The following is a 15,905-nucleotide window of genomic DNA, read 5'->3' as shown; positions in this document are numbered from 1 at the left end:
GTGTGCAATTAAAGGAGAAGAGAAATATTTCTGATTTTAATATTGCTTGATGAAACGGTGTGTAGTCTGAACACACAGCTACTTCTGAATGGGTGTCAATGAAGAAGAAAGCAGATCGATCCCATAATGGTGTAGTTGTGATCTCTACCAGCAGGGGGAAACCACCAAAACTAACTCTGGAATCGCCATCAGATGATCCTGAGATAAATTACTTGTTTTTCTTCACAAACGAGGGTCAATTCAACACAAAAGATGAACATGACGGCACATGCTAGTGGATGAGTTGAATCAACTCCACAGCAACTACATCAATTTATCCACTAACCATTCAGAAACGTCTAAAAGTTGTAACTTCTTCCTGAGTCTCTCCATCAGTGTCGACTCCGGTTTGAACAATGTAAGGCTGAACACTTTCCTCATTTTGGCTGCGTGAGATTCTCCAGCTTTGTTGTTGTTGAGTTGTTAAAGCTCCACCCTCTTCTGGAGCAGCAGCTCATTTGCATTTAAAGGGACACACACAAAAACGGCGTGTTTTTGCTCACACCCAAATAGAGGCAAATTTGACAAGCGATAATAAATTATCTGTGGGGGATTTTGAGCTGAAACTTCACACACACATTCTGGAGACACCAGAGACTGATATTACATCTTGTGAAAGGGGCGTTATTGGTCTTCTTTAACAAAACAAGACTATGATTGCATGCTTTTCCAGCGATAACTACATATGATCTAATTAGATGGTCAATTTCAATGGAATAAACGGTTAAATCCCTGATGTTGCTTGTCCTAACTTCACTCTCAGATGTGTATTATGATGGTTATCAGTCCTCGTTCCCCTGTTACCATGGCAATCGGGTAAAGCCCCGCCCCCTCTTTGATCTGAAATTCCATAGATCCACATCCAGCAAACGCACTGTCCCAGATGCCAATCTTAAGGAAGGTAAAGTATGCTGTCCTGCATCAGAAGTTATGAGAATGATGTTACGATACTGCTGTCGCCTCAACAACATGACCTTTGCACTTTTCAGGCCTTCCAGCTGTCATATGCGTCATGTGTTCGGCCTCGACATGTTATGATTCATACATCAGTACAAACCCTTAGTCACTTCAGCAGGAGAAAGAAACGCCGCTGCAGCTTCAACATGAGATCACACTGAGTTTGTTCACTTTCTGAATACATTTCCTGGTTTGATTTGTTATTTTTGCCAGTGATTCATCTGTGCAGTGTTATTCTACTGTCACTGATGTGAAATGGCTTTTTGTTAACATATTAAGTTAGATTTTTTATGTCTATTTTTTCTGTTTTCACTTTAATTTTAAAGTTTTAGCATTTTTATTAGTTTTTCTCTATATGGTTTTCATTAGGATTTAGTTTATTTAGTTTATTTATTAGTACTTCAACTTAAGGCCCGTTCACACCGAGAATGATAACGATAAAGATAATGATAGCTTCTAAATATAAAACAATATCACTGTCCGCAGCTGTAACGATAACGATATAGAGGAACGATATTGTTGGGATCACTTTCAGAACGATTTTTTTCCAGCTGTTGAACGATAAAACACTGACAGCCAATCAGAATCCGTTCTAATTTAAGCTTTCTTGCATTTAAAATGGCGGAGAAGTTAATCGCCGAGGTCCAGAAGAATCCACCACTGTTTGACAAGCAAATAAAGAAAATGGATATATGGAAAACAATCATACCCTCAGAATAAACGGTAAGAAGTATTAACGAAGAGATCATTATGCCATGCTAGCAAACGGTGTAAAATAAAATGATCTCAAATATCCAGCGCTACTTTCGACAACACTGTCTTGCTTCCTCTGAAGTTGCAGTGAAAGAGACGAGGTGATGTTTTTATTCCACTATATTGACTTCGTCAACTAAATTAGATTAGATGGATTACACTATATTCACTCCAAACATAGCATGCTGAGGACGGCCAGTTGCACCAGCTGTGCACAAGTTACAACGTAGACTAGTTTTGACGTAAATGGGCACTAAGTTACAACTTACGCACTACTAAATATTTTTGTGTTGCACCATTAAACTTAGTTGAAGCGTAACTCTACGTATACACTAAATATTTACGGAAGCCTCCTATCAGGAGTAACGGTTGGAATAAAAGCAGACTGACTGAACTGCATCAATAAGCTCTTGTTTTACCTGACAGACTTCATTCTTTACACATATATGATGCTGCTGACATTTACACTCTCTTAAATTTTAAGAGAGAGAACATCATGTGAAAAGATTACTTTGTTAGACACTCTTCAACACGAACCCGTTAAACAGCGCACCGCTGTGTGCATCGGTCCTATCACTCCGTGTTGTGCATGTCAAATAAAATCAGTCATAATCAATAAATGTAATTTCTTATGTTTTTGTTGTTGTTTCAGTATTTATTTATTGATCCTTATTAATTCCGTTTCAAATACAGTTTCTGAATGTTATTTACATATAAAAACATTTATGATTAAGTAGTAGGCTATTATATTTAATGGGAACTTATTTTACTGTTAGCTACATGAGGCAAAATAAGTCAGAATGAAGGATAAACTGGAATTTCAACAACTTTTGCTCCTGTATTTGAAGGATAACTGAAGGTAAACGTCATATTATGCGACTACGCATTACTTTACGGAGACCTTACGAGCTACTAGCTATGTTCTGCCTTAAGAACAAATGGTGCAACCGAATAAAGTACAGAGTTAAGGCCTTTGCACACTGAGTCCGAAATTTTCGCATGCGTTTTTTCGTATTCGCAATCCTAAAAATTCGTCACGCACCGAGACCTTGCACACTGAGTCCGATGCGTATTAATGAATGTGTTGCGAAAAAATCGCAAAACAATACAAAATGAAGTCTTCAAGCAGTGAGCACGATTAGTTGTCTCCTCTAGAAAAAGAAAGAGAAAATATTGAGTCTATTCAATCCCGAGATCGCATAGAGAGAAAGGAGAATTCACCTCATCAAGGAGCTGCGGGATTATCCGAGCGTTTCAAAGTTTACTTCAGGATGTCAGTGGCTCTGTTTGATGCTTTACTACTGGCACAATCTGTCTTTATATTCGGTCTCTTTGTGTTCCTCGTGTTGTTAGTCATTCAGTGCTGCTGTTTTGTGCTGTAGACGACGTGGATCAACTTGTCAGATGGCATTCTGGATTTTTGCGTTAGCGTACGGTGGCTCTGAATTGTCAAAACGTCTCTCAAAATGCGTGCCACGGATGCGAAAAACGCAGAAAATCGAACCTGATTCGAATATTTTTTTGACGGACGAAAGTTTCGGAGGCAGTGTGCAAACGCGATTGACATAACGTGAGGTCGAATTTATTTTTTAACGTGCGAAAGTTTCGCATGCGAATAATGGACTCAGTGTGCAATGACCTTTAGTTACAAACTAGCTAGTAGTTACTAAGCCACTAGTGTGGACTTTACGTTCCAATTTAAGAAAGAACTTACGAACGGCTGGTGCAACCCTACCCTGCTGGTTAAAGCGTGTAAATGCAACAAGAACAGCAAAAACATGTTCATGACATCAAAGTCCCTTTAAGACGAGTCATTTCACTCGACGGCCGTCTTGGAAAAGCGAGTGCAGCTCCTATCTCTGTGAATGAGGAAACATCAAATTCTGCAAAGCTGTTCATATTTGAAATCTAACAATAACCGTCTCATAAACTTTGTTTATGACCGCTCGAATCATGACAAAAAACTGTATTTTTCAGGCTGGATCAAGATAATGCGCATGCGCAGTCCTAAGTGCGCGTCTGACTGTTGCTATGGGAACCGGAGCTTCTAACGGCCGCTGCGGTGATGCGATGACTTCCAATCGGTGATTGCCTCTTATTTAGAAGGCGGGACTTATTCCGCCATATTGCGCGTTACACTTTTTCCCATTCAAAACAATACGAGCGACGCGTCTTGTGTTATTCTATAGTCTTTGATGACATGTACACACATCACATAGTTATCGTTCTTGGTGTGGAAAAGCCTTTAATGAAAACAAGAATGTCATGGTTGCACACAAGAACAAGATGGTAGGTCCAAGCGCAGCATAAGTATTTATTGGGGAGTCCAGAAACGTAAATCCAAGGCAGGCAAGAGGTCAAAATCCAGATAATCAGTCCACAAAAACAAAGACAAAAGCCAGCGATACAAACAGTGCACATAACAATACAACAAACCACAACTGAGGACAGAAACAACTGAGATTAAATAGACAGACACTAATGAACAAACACAAAACAGCTGGGTGCAATGAACGAGGTTAATGAGTCCAGGGAAGTGTCTTATGGGTAATGTAGTGAATGCAATGGGTGGAAATGAGAGTCCGGGATGGAGTGCCCTCTAGTGGCTGATGGGGCACTCTCACTGGTGATCGTGACAAAGAAATGCTGAAATAAAATAAGTTCATTTCAAGTAATGATTTTTTTTAATAGTTTTATTTAACAATAATTACACGGTTCCAAATGCAACTAAAGGGTAACACTTTATTTTAGTGCCCTTTTTACATTTAGCTACTATAGTAGTTATTATAAATGATGCATAATTACATATAACTAACCCTAATCATGAAGTTAATTATTACTCGGGACTACACTGTAACACAGACACACTAAAATAAAGGGTTACACATTATGGTTACACTTTATCTTAATGCGTCCGTGTTACAGTGTAATTATACATTTAAGGACTGGGTAATAATAATTACGGTTAGGGTTTTGATTTGGTTTATAGGGTTATTCACATGTAATTATGCATAATTTATAGTTATTACTACAATAACTACATGTAACGTGTAACAAGGACACTTAAATAAAATGTTCAGATTCTCAATGTGGAATGAGTTGTGAATGTTCGTCTGTAAGTCATTTACGGCTCAAAGCCAGTTTATCCCTCATATTGCACTACAGGCGAGAGTTAATGTTAAACTCTGGTGAATGTCCACTAACGCAGGTCACGTGACTATCTGCAGAGATGTTCCCCTGAGGTCGTCATGCACTTCCTGTCGGCTCTGATGATCTGGAATGTCCTCTGGCACATGTTATTGATAACAGCACATGGCACCCAGCGTTTTTTTTTTTAATAATATATCAGTGTGTTTGTGCATTTGTGCGTTAATGATTCTTAAGTGGTAAACAATTGTATTAGTCAGTTGCGCGAACATCTTTTACCCCCTGAAGCCTTTTGCTCTGACATTTCACTACAGAAACATCTGCAAAATACCATCCTGCCCTATTAAAGTCTAAAATAAACTCTGCTTAAACATGTCAGCAAAGAAGAGGAACTTTAAATGACAGCATGCATGAGAATATATATATCTACCATATATAATATTTATAATATGTCATCGCATTCAAGATATATCTGAAAACAAGTCTTATCTTCTTCTCAAGAACATTTATCACGTTTATACATATTATTCTCTAGTAGACAGAAAGGGCTTAAGTGATAATCAAGTCAAATGAAATGGTTTCTGAAATATCCATTTTCAACAGCACACGACCAGCTTTAGAAACTGAAGAAACTGAATTATTTACACAGATCCTGCAGCATTACTTCAGGAGTGTGAATAATGCATTCAGCATCTTTGTGATGAGGCGGATCAGAAGATGTTTGGACTGATTTCTTGATTCATCGACTCAACATCTCCAGGAGCTCGCTCCCGCCGGCCGTCAGCACTGATGATGAAGATGATGATGAAGATGCTGTGGATCCAGGGCTTCTGACTGAGAAAACAAGACAAAGACTTTAACATGAAGAATTAGATGCTTACATGCTCATTTGCACAACAATTCCCATCAGTAATAATTTGTAATGAAGTGTAATTCTGGCACATACATTTTCACTGACAGCATACATAAATCATTTCACAAATGCATTTAAATATGGGAAGCTGATGCATTACGTGTCCTTCATCTGTTTTTATGTGTCCAGTTGATGAAGCGAGATTAATAATCACTATGAACAGAGAAAGACTTCTCAGACTTATCAGCAAATTTACGTTTTCCAAATCTCTGATCTCAGCACATTTTCATTAGTCATGTGATCAGAGTCGAATCGTTCTAAAACACCATCTGTGTTCCTCATAATCAGTTACAGTCACATTATTATTGATTACACGATTATTTAAAGGGTTAGTTCACCCAGAAATGAAAACTCTGTCATAAATTACTCCCCCTCATGTCGTTCCACACCTGTAAGATCTTCGTTCATCTTCAGAACACAAATTAAGACATTTTTGATGAAATCCAAGATTTTTTTTTTTATCATCAATAGATGAAATTACCACTATCAAAGTCCAGAAAGGAACTAAAGACAGCTTTAAATCAGTCACGTGACTGCAGTGGATCAACCTTAATGTTATGAAGAGACGAGAATACTTTTGTGTGCAAAAACAAAACAAAAATAACAACTTTGAGCCGGCGTTCAGACGTTCTACTTTAACAATGTTTTTACTACTTTTCTGGACCTTAAATGTGGTCATTTTGTTGCTTTCAATGGAGGATTAAAAACCCTCTCAGATTTCATATCTGAAAATATCTTCATTTGTGTTCTGAAGATGGACGAAGGTGGAACGACATGAGGGTAATTAATGACATTTTGGTGTGAACAAACCCTTTAATATTCACAAAATGGCAGTAAATGATTAATTCTCACTAATTCTTCTTTTGTATCTTTTAAACTGTACTGTCTACAACAGCCTATTGCTCAAGTCAGAGGCCAAACAGCATAGGTCATAAAATATTTCATCTTTTTTGTTATATTTTGATTGTTTTTATTTTAAAATTTTACATGTTATGGTTTAATTATAAGCTTTTCATCAACTTACAGCTCCTCTTGCAGCTCCTTCAAAACCCCAGTTTGGGAAATATAATGTTTAATGCATTATTCATTTTGTTGATGACAAGTTTTCAGCATAATCTTTTTTCTCTTTGCATTTTTATATCACTCTAGAACAAGATTATCCTATTGAAATCTAAGTGATAAGACTAAAAGTAATCTAAAAGTAATCCGATTACATTAGCTAAACTGTTAGAGTTTTCATCATGTGAGTTGTATTTTGGCGAGTACTGTAGCCTGCACTGAAAACTGCTCCATGTTTGACAGAATGAGCCCAGCCTTCAGTCGCCCGGCCGCTGTAAGCGTGTTTGAAGCGGGCGAGACTCACTCCAGAGAGGAAGGACACGTCCTTGATTCGGCAGCTGCCGTCAGCTGATAACTGCCAGATTCGGCTTCAGCTTCATTTACATGCAAACACACGAGAGACGATTACATGTCAGAGTGTTAATAGTGTTACAGTGACTGAAGGAAAGAACTGAGACTGAAGTCAATTACTCTGAAACAAGGCTTAAGTAAAAGTCTGTAATTATGAGTTATATAAAGTGCTTTAATGGAAATCTGTGTGTGGCTGCCTGAGCGCTGAGTTCAGAATAAAGTAAAATACAAAGATTTTCAATCATTTATTGCTGATTAAATAATACACTAGTGTTCAAAGGTTCAGGGATTTTTTTTTGAAAGAAATGAATACTTTTATTTATCAAGGATACATGAACTGATGACAGTGAATGATTTTGATATTACAACTGAAACCACACACACAAAAAAATATTTTCGTTATAAAACTAAGCTATATAAAATAAATATGATAAAAAAATAGCAAAATATAAACTTTTTTTTTTCAGCTAGTTGCCAAGACAACAGTTCTCATTTTAATTTAATTAACTTCATGTGACACTGAAGACTGGAGTAATGATGCTGAAAATTCAGCTTTGATCACAGGAATAAATTACACTTTACTATATATTCACATAGAAAACAGCTGATTTACACTGGAATAATATTTCACTGTTTTACTGTATTTTTGATCAAATAAATGCAGCTTTGGTGAGCAGAAGAGACAAAACATGTTACAAAAATCATACAGAGCCCGAACTGGTGAACAGTACATCTGATTGGTCGGTGTTTAGTAGATGCTTCCAGTGTAGATACGGCGTTTGGTTTCTACAGCCAGGGATTATTCTGCTATCTTTGCACGTCCGCTCACGAGCTTCTGCAGTGATTGTAATCTCCTCTAATCTGAGGGAGATGTGAAGTGTTTTACTCAAGGTCATGGAGGATGTGTGGAACAGCTCGTCTTTACCTGAGACATTCTCAGCCTCAATCTGTCAAGCTGGGTAATTCTAACCTGTAAAAGCCTGACACCGCAGGGGAGAATTTGGAGAAAAATATAACAAGAAATGGGAGTTTGAAAAGAAAGATTCTGTACTATACTATCTCCATTCTGACTAGAATATGCTTGGAAGATGAATATGAGATAACACTAGAAATATCATCCAAGTGTAACAAAGTTCTTTTAAGGTGTTGGAGCTGCGGTGGAGAGCAGAGGCAAACACTCACCCATATTTTATTCATGAGGCACTTTTCACGAAAAAGGCACTTAAAAATGAAGTCATTTTTCTTTTTCAGCAAATAATGAAAGAAAATGCTGATCATCCACTTCAGGAGGTAATATTTTATAGGCGGTTTTATCTAACACTTTTTATTATTATTATCGATTTTTAAAGCACACAAATACATATGTTCTGGGTAAAAAAAAAAGAAAAAGTTGGATAAGATAATGTAAAGTACTATACTGGTACAGCCAAACTGCTGTTTTATTTATTAATTTATTGTCATAATGTTTGCTTATAAATGAGTGGCGAAACAAATGTTTGTGTGTATGAAAATATTTGGACTGTTACTAAGATGCAACAGGAAATATGTGTGCAATAAAATATAGAAAGAAAAAGCATGATATTTAGCCATCTCTAGCAGGGATACAAACAAAGCAAAGAAAAATATGTATGCATAAATGTATATGTTGCTTGCAAAAAAATTATTTTGTCAGAATGCACAGATGATTTATGGAGAACTGACTTATAGCTGAATCAAATTAATTTCATAACGGATGCAATATTTGTATTGTTATTGAACTAAACTGAATCAACATCGAACTACAATGAGCTGAATAATGACACTAACACTTTCAAATACGCTCCACCTTCCCCAGCCCCACCTGTGTAGATCTGCTGTGGGTAATTCATGTGTGCTATATTGTACAGCAGCAGCAGCATCTCTTACTTTCTCACAGCAACAGCAGCAATAATCAACATCAAATGCAGCAGTAACCGACAGCAGCAATAAATTACAGGATCAGCAGCAGCAACAACATCAAAAGCAGATATAACTAACAGCAGCAGCAGCAACATCAAAAGCAGCAGCAGAAATAACCAAAAGCAGCAGCAATAAATAACATCAAAAGCAGATATAACTAACAGCAGCAGCAGCAGCAGCAGCAATAATCAACATCAAAAGCAGCAGCAGAAATAACATCAAAAGCAGCAGAAATAAACAACAGCAGCAGCAGCAATAACAGCAGCAGAAATAACTAACATCAAAAGCAGCAATAACCAACCCCAGCAGCAATAACAACAACAGGAGCAGCAATAACAGCAATAGCAGCAGCAGTAACCAACATCAAAAGCAGACATAACTAACAGCAGCAGCAGTGTAGCAGATCTTTCCTGCCAAGACCAAAAATATCAACATTATCATATCATTACTATGCCAAACACTCAGAGAGTTGTCATGACAGAAACTGAATTTCTCACGTTTGATGAAATTTGAAACACTCTACAGGCCTATTGTATAAGAACTATAGAAATAAATGTGACTTGACTTTTGATTGGCCATCAATGGAGAAAGATGCTGGTGTAGTTACAGCTTCTACCAGTAGGGGCAAAACTAACAGGTTAAACCACCTTGCAGCTTGAGTGACGTGTATTTGATAGGTATGTTCTGAAAACAATTCAGTAAAATTACTAGTTTTAGCACAGCAAATAAATGTCTTTTTTAAACCATTAGAACAATCAGAAGAATCTGGGGTCACAATAGTCATCTTTTATGCGTTCACAGTGGTGTTGAGTGTGTTAATGCGCCTTCTGTTCAAATCCATTCCATCTCATGCTGCTGTTTTAATGCAAGACTGCATGCGTTTGAATGGCTGCTTACACCACGAGTTAATAAGAGTGAGGAAATGAGGAATGTTTTTCCCCCAGACCGCCTCACATCAGCAGTAAGAGTCCAGCTGATGGAAATGTCAGAACAGCAAGCGGCCGCTGCTCGCAGCTACTGCTAAACAAACTCCAGAATATCCATCATAATGTGGACTGACATCCTCCATGTATGCAGCAGTTTCATTAAGCAGTGCTGTAATAGTTTATCTGTCCATTATTATGAGGGGCTGGGGTAGATGACATGAATTCTGTACGTTATTCAGTGTGTTGAGGACAGTGTTATTTCTGAAGTCCTGGAGCTCGATGCACACATTGACTCTGCATAAATAATTAATGCACACAGGCTTATGGACGTATATGTACTGTACAGCAATTCTGAAAAACAATGAAATGATGAACCCATGAAGAGGAAACGACTGTGAAGCTTTGAGGTGTTGATGGACTCGATCTATCTGTGTTTGATCATCGCTCTGTCTTTTTCTTTGACAAAAATGTTTTTTGTTGATTTTATCACTCAACTTTTTGTTCAAAACGTTGCTTTTACAACATTCAAGTGTTGATAAATAAAGGCAGAGGTCTGTTCTTTCTTTTGATGTAATGCAAACAAAAACATTCTGTGAAAGTTTTGTGAAAACGATGAAAAATGCTACTGCTGACTGACAACGTTTTTTGTTTTTTTTAAACGCTGGTGAGGAAAGAGTTAATAATATTATTAAACATTACATTAAATATCACAAACATACATTATTCATGAAACATTTCTTCTGAAATGTTTTAATTGATCTAATGTCATTTCAGTGTTACTAGTTGTTTCAGAATGTTCAGAGAACATTCAAAAGTAACGTTCCCATAACGTTTGAACAATGATACAATGGAACATTCCCTTAACGTTCACATAAGGTTTACCAGAGATTAACTGCTTTTGTTATATTTAATTTTTATTGCGTAATTCCTATGTATGTCTGTACGTTCCTTCTTCACTGGAAGCTCCTGTCACCAAGACAAATTCCTTGTGTGTGTAAACAAACACTCTAAAAAATGCTGGGTTAAAAACAACCCAAGTAGAAAATGGACAAACCCAATGATTAGGATGTTTTAACCCAGCGGTTGGGTTATATGTTTGCCCAACATACTGGCTAGTTTTATTTAACGCAACTATTGTTTAAAAATGACTGTATGTCTGGTTTAAAATGAACCCAAAATATTTTGGAAATTAAAAATCAGACACATAATTACTAGAGGCAACAATAATAATCAAAAGGTGAACATTTATTAATAGGCAATTTAATACATGTTTATTGTTTAATTATTATTTATTAAACTTATTAATAAATGTTCATTCATTAAACTTATTAAGAAATGTTAATTTCCAACATATTTTGGGTTCATTTTAAGCCAGATATTTAGTCATTTTTAGTTAAATAAAATAGCTGCAAACATTTAACCCAATCACTGGGTTAAAACAACCCAAGCGCAGGGTTAAAACAACCCAATGCCTGGGTTAAAACAACCCAATCGCTGGGTCAAAAAAACCCAATCACTGAGTTAAAACAACCCAATCGCAGGGTTAAAAACAACCCAATGCCTGGGTCAAAACAACCCAATCGCTGGGTCAAAACAACCCAATGCCTGGGTCAAAACAACCCAATCGCAGGGTTAAAAACAACCCAATGCCTGGGACAAAACAACCCAATCGCGGGGTTAAAACAATCCAATCACTGGGTCAAAACAACCTAATCTCTGGGTTAAAACAACCCAATTACTGAGTTAAAACAACCCAAATGCTGGGTTAAAACAACCCAATGCCTGGGTTAAAACAACCCAATCGCTGGGTCAAAACAACCCATTCCCTGGGTCAAAACAACCCAATCGCGGGGTTAAAACAATCCAATCACTGGGTCAAAACAACCCAATCACTGGGTTAAAACAATCCAATCGCTAGGTCAAAACAACTCAATCTCTGGGTAAAAATAACCCAATCGCTGTGTTAAAAACAACCCAATCACTGGGTTAAAACAATCCAATCGCTGGGTCAAAACAACCCAATCTCTGGGTTAAAACAACCCAATCGCTGTGTTAAAAACAACCCAATCACTGGGTTAAAACAATCCAATCGATGGTTAAAAACAACCCAAACACTGAGTTAAAACAACCCAATCGCAGGGTTAAAACAACCCAATCCCTGGGTTAAAACAACCAAATCGCAAGGTCAAAACAGCCCAATTGCTGGGTCAAAACATCCCAATTCCTGGGTTAAAACAGCCCAATCGCTGGGTCAAAACAACCAAATCTCTGGGTTAAAACAGCCCAATCGCTGAGTCAAAACAACCCAATCGCTGGGTCAAAACAACCTAATCTCTGGGTTAAAACAACCCAATTACTGAGTTAAAACAACCCAATCGCTGGGTTAAAACAACCCAATGCCTGGGTTAAAACAACCCAATCGCTGGGTCAAAACAACCCATTCCCTGGGTCAAAACAACCCAATCGCGGGGTTAAAACAATCCAATCACTGGGTCAAAACAACCCAATCACTGGGTTAAAACAATCCAATCGCTAGGTCAAAACAACTCAATCTCTGGGTAAAAATAACCCAATCGCTGTGTTAAAAACAACCCAATCACTGGGTTAAAACAATCCAATCGCTGGGTCAAAACAACCCAATCTCTGGGTTAAAACAACCCAATCGCTGTGTTAAAAACAACCCAATCACTGGGTTAAAACAACACAATCGCTGGGTCAAAACAACCCAATTCCTGGGTTAATACAGCCCAATTGCAGGGTTAAAACAACCCAATCCCTGGGTTAAAACAACCAAATCGCAAGGTCAAAACAGCCCAATTGCTGGGTCAAAACATCCCAATTCCTGGGTTAAAACAGCCCAATCGCTGGGTCAAAACAACCAAATCTCTGGGTTAAAACAGCCCAATCGCTGAGTCAAAACAACCCAATCGCTGGGTCAAAACAACCCAATCGCGGGGTTAAACAACCCAATCACTGGGTTAAAACAGCCCAATTGCTGGGTCAAAACATCCAAATTCCTGGGTTAAAATAACCCAATCCCTGGGTTAAAACAACCAAATCCCTGGGTTAAAACAGCCCAATTGCTGGATTAAAACAACCAAATCCCTGGGTCAAAACATCCCAATTCCTGGGTTAAAATAACCCAATCCCTGGGTTAAAACAGCCCAATTGCTGGGTCAAAACATCCAATTCCTGGATTAAAACAACCAAATCCCTGGGTTAAAACAACTAATTTGCTGGGTCAAAACAGCCCAATCGCTGGGTCAACTCAATCCAATCACTGGGTTTGTCCATTTTCAACCCAACTTGGGTTGTTTTTAACCCAGCAGGTTTTAGAGTGTACTTGGCAAGCTCTTCTGATTCTGATATCTAAAGGGGAAGGTTAGCAAATGTTCTTGTTGGCTGAGATCCACTTCTAGTTATTTCTAATTGTACAAAACAGCTGCTTGATTTTGTAAACTGGTAATTCTCATCGTATCACTGCAATGTTTGGTCATAGTTTTACTGCCCTTCGTCGTGATTCTGATTTACCGAAAGAGGCTCATGAATCCGAACAGTCGGGTTGGGCGGAGTTCAGCGATGCGCTCGTCTATCGTTCACTCCAGCTAGTTGACACGGGGAACGGGAAAGCCCGCTCCTCCAGAGAGTAATCAGGGAGTGCTGCTGACTTATAAGGGAGCAGATTTGAGCTGTTTCCCCTCCAGTGAGCTCGCAGTCATCTGCGCCTCCTCAGGCTTATATAATCCAGATCTGGCCTCATTTCCAGCGCTGAGCGACGCTTAGATCTCGCCCGGCTCAGCCACTTTAACACTCGCAATCTGCCAAAGAGTCGCTTCCAGCCTGGAAGAGGGAAAAGGTGGGCGGGTTTCTCAGACCCCATTAAAATCAGCTCCAGACTCATCGGGGAGACCGGGGCTAGTTGTCACAAAGGCTGGAATCCAAGTGAACATTCACAAAATAATCCTTTCTGTGGATTCTGATTGAAATTTCAATATCACATTTTGTTTTTTTTGTTCCTGTTTTCCACTGTCACCTTTGGTGAAGACATTTGCATTGCTAAGACAATCAATTGTCACATCATTTGTACTGAACTGAGCTGAATAATGACACTGAATTCATTAATAAACAAAGAAATATTCAGCTCAGTGTGACAACTAGCCCCAATTAGACATGAAGTTAAAATCATTTTATCAGTATGTTGTTATCTGAAATTATTTCAACAGGCACTGATTGTAAAATCTTGCTTATCTTAGAAGAGAAGTGAAGTTATAGTTTAAGAACGATTCTCATTTTATAACTGATTCTTGTTTACACTCGTAATCTTGAGTTTTTGAATGTTGATAGAAAGAATGAGAACATCTTCTCAAGTCAGTTTCAAACTTTAACAGGTAGAGCATATGATCCACATCACATTATTCCGGTGGATCCGCTGAATCTCTCTGAGCAGCTCTTGAAATCATGTTTCACCTTCTCTGTCCACATGAATGATGAAGCGCCCGCAGCTGCAGTAAAGCCAGAGGTGCGGTTTTAATGAGAAGCACAGGCTCTTCTGCTAATGAGGAAAACTACAGCTTTCTTCAACTCTTTAGAAGAATCTGCTCCTACTTTAATTCATTTACACATCCAGAATTCATCTACAGTATTTATTTGTGAAACTGTCAGGGCTTCTGCAGTCAAACCAACATTTATTCAGACACCCTGAACGTTTCATTCATTAATTCAGTTTATTCACTATAGTTTAAAAAATGCTAATAAAATATGACAAGATCTCAGAATTAAACTGTGTCAGAAAAAAACAATCTTATGTTAGATAACACTTAATCAAAGCATGGTCAGGTCAAAGTGTCTGAATAATTTTTGGTTCCAAATGTTTATCGATTTTACTGGTATGATATGTCACAGTTTCCTTTATTTTGTTATCCTCACTCACATAAATGAACTATAGTGTCCTGCACCCACTAGTAGAACAATAGCAAAACTATCAAAAACGTCTGAATAAGTTTTGGTTTGACTGTATAATTAAAGAAAGAAAAGAGCAACTGATTCTGATGAGGCTGAAAGAGGTTTGATACTCGTTTGCTAAAGGACAAAATAAAGCATATGCTGTTTATATTTCATTCATCTCTATTACATTCATTAGTGTTCATGATGTCAAGCTCCAAAACAACAACAACAACAACACATTCAGTTTGTGTTTGTGTTCAGATCGACGCATGACTGACGCTGAAGTGATTTTCTCATGATGGGCTAATGGTCAATTTTAAAAATTATAATTACATAAAAAGTTTCAAAAAATAAAGTTAAAATTAAATATAAAAAAAATTACAAAAGCACATATACCTAAAATAAAAAAAATGTGGAAATGAAGCTGAAATAAAAGAGAAACAATCGTTAAAAATGCTTGAAAAAAAAAAATTAAATTAGTAAAAATAATTAAAAAAATTAATTAAAAATAAGCTAAATTGAAATATATATATAAAAAATAATAAAAATTACAAAAGTAAATAGGAAAAAATTATTAAAACCTAAACTAAAATTAAACATAAAAAAATTAAAATGTTGAAATGAAGCTGAAATAACATAAAATATAAATAAAAAAATATAAAAAATATGAAACACTTTAAAAACTTAGATTAAAAATGTTGCTTTGGCAACTAAAATAAAATTACTATTAAAGTACTAAAATTAGTTTAAAAAAACAATTGAATTAAAAAGAAAAATAGTTCCAAAAAATAAAGCTAAATTGAAATATAAAAAAACCTAATAAAATTATAAAAAGTTTATTTAATAAACAATAATTATTATTAAATAAATTAATTAAA

The sequence above is a fragment of the Chanodichthys erythropterus genome, chromosome 14, assembly GCF_024489055.1.
Source record: "Chanodichthys erythropterus isolate Z2021 chromosome 14, ASM2448905v1, whole genome shotgun sequence".
Lineage (NCBI taxonomy): Eukaryota > Metazoa > Chordata > Actinopteri > Cypriniformes > Xenocyprididae > Chanodichthys > Chanodichthys erythropterus.
This window is presented reverse-complemented; position numbering follows the sequence as displayed.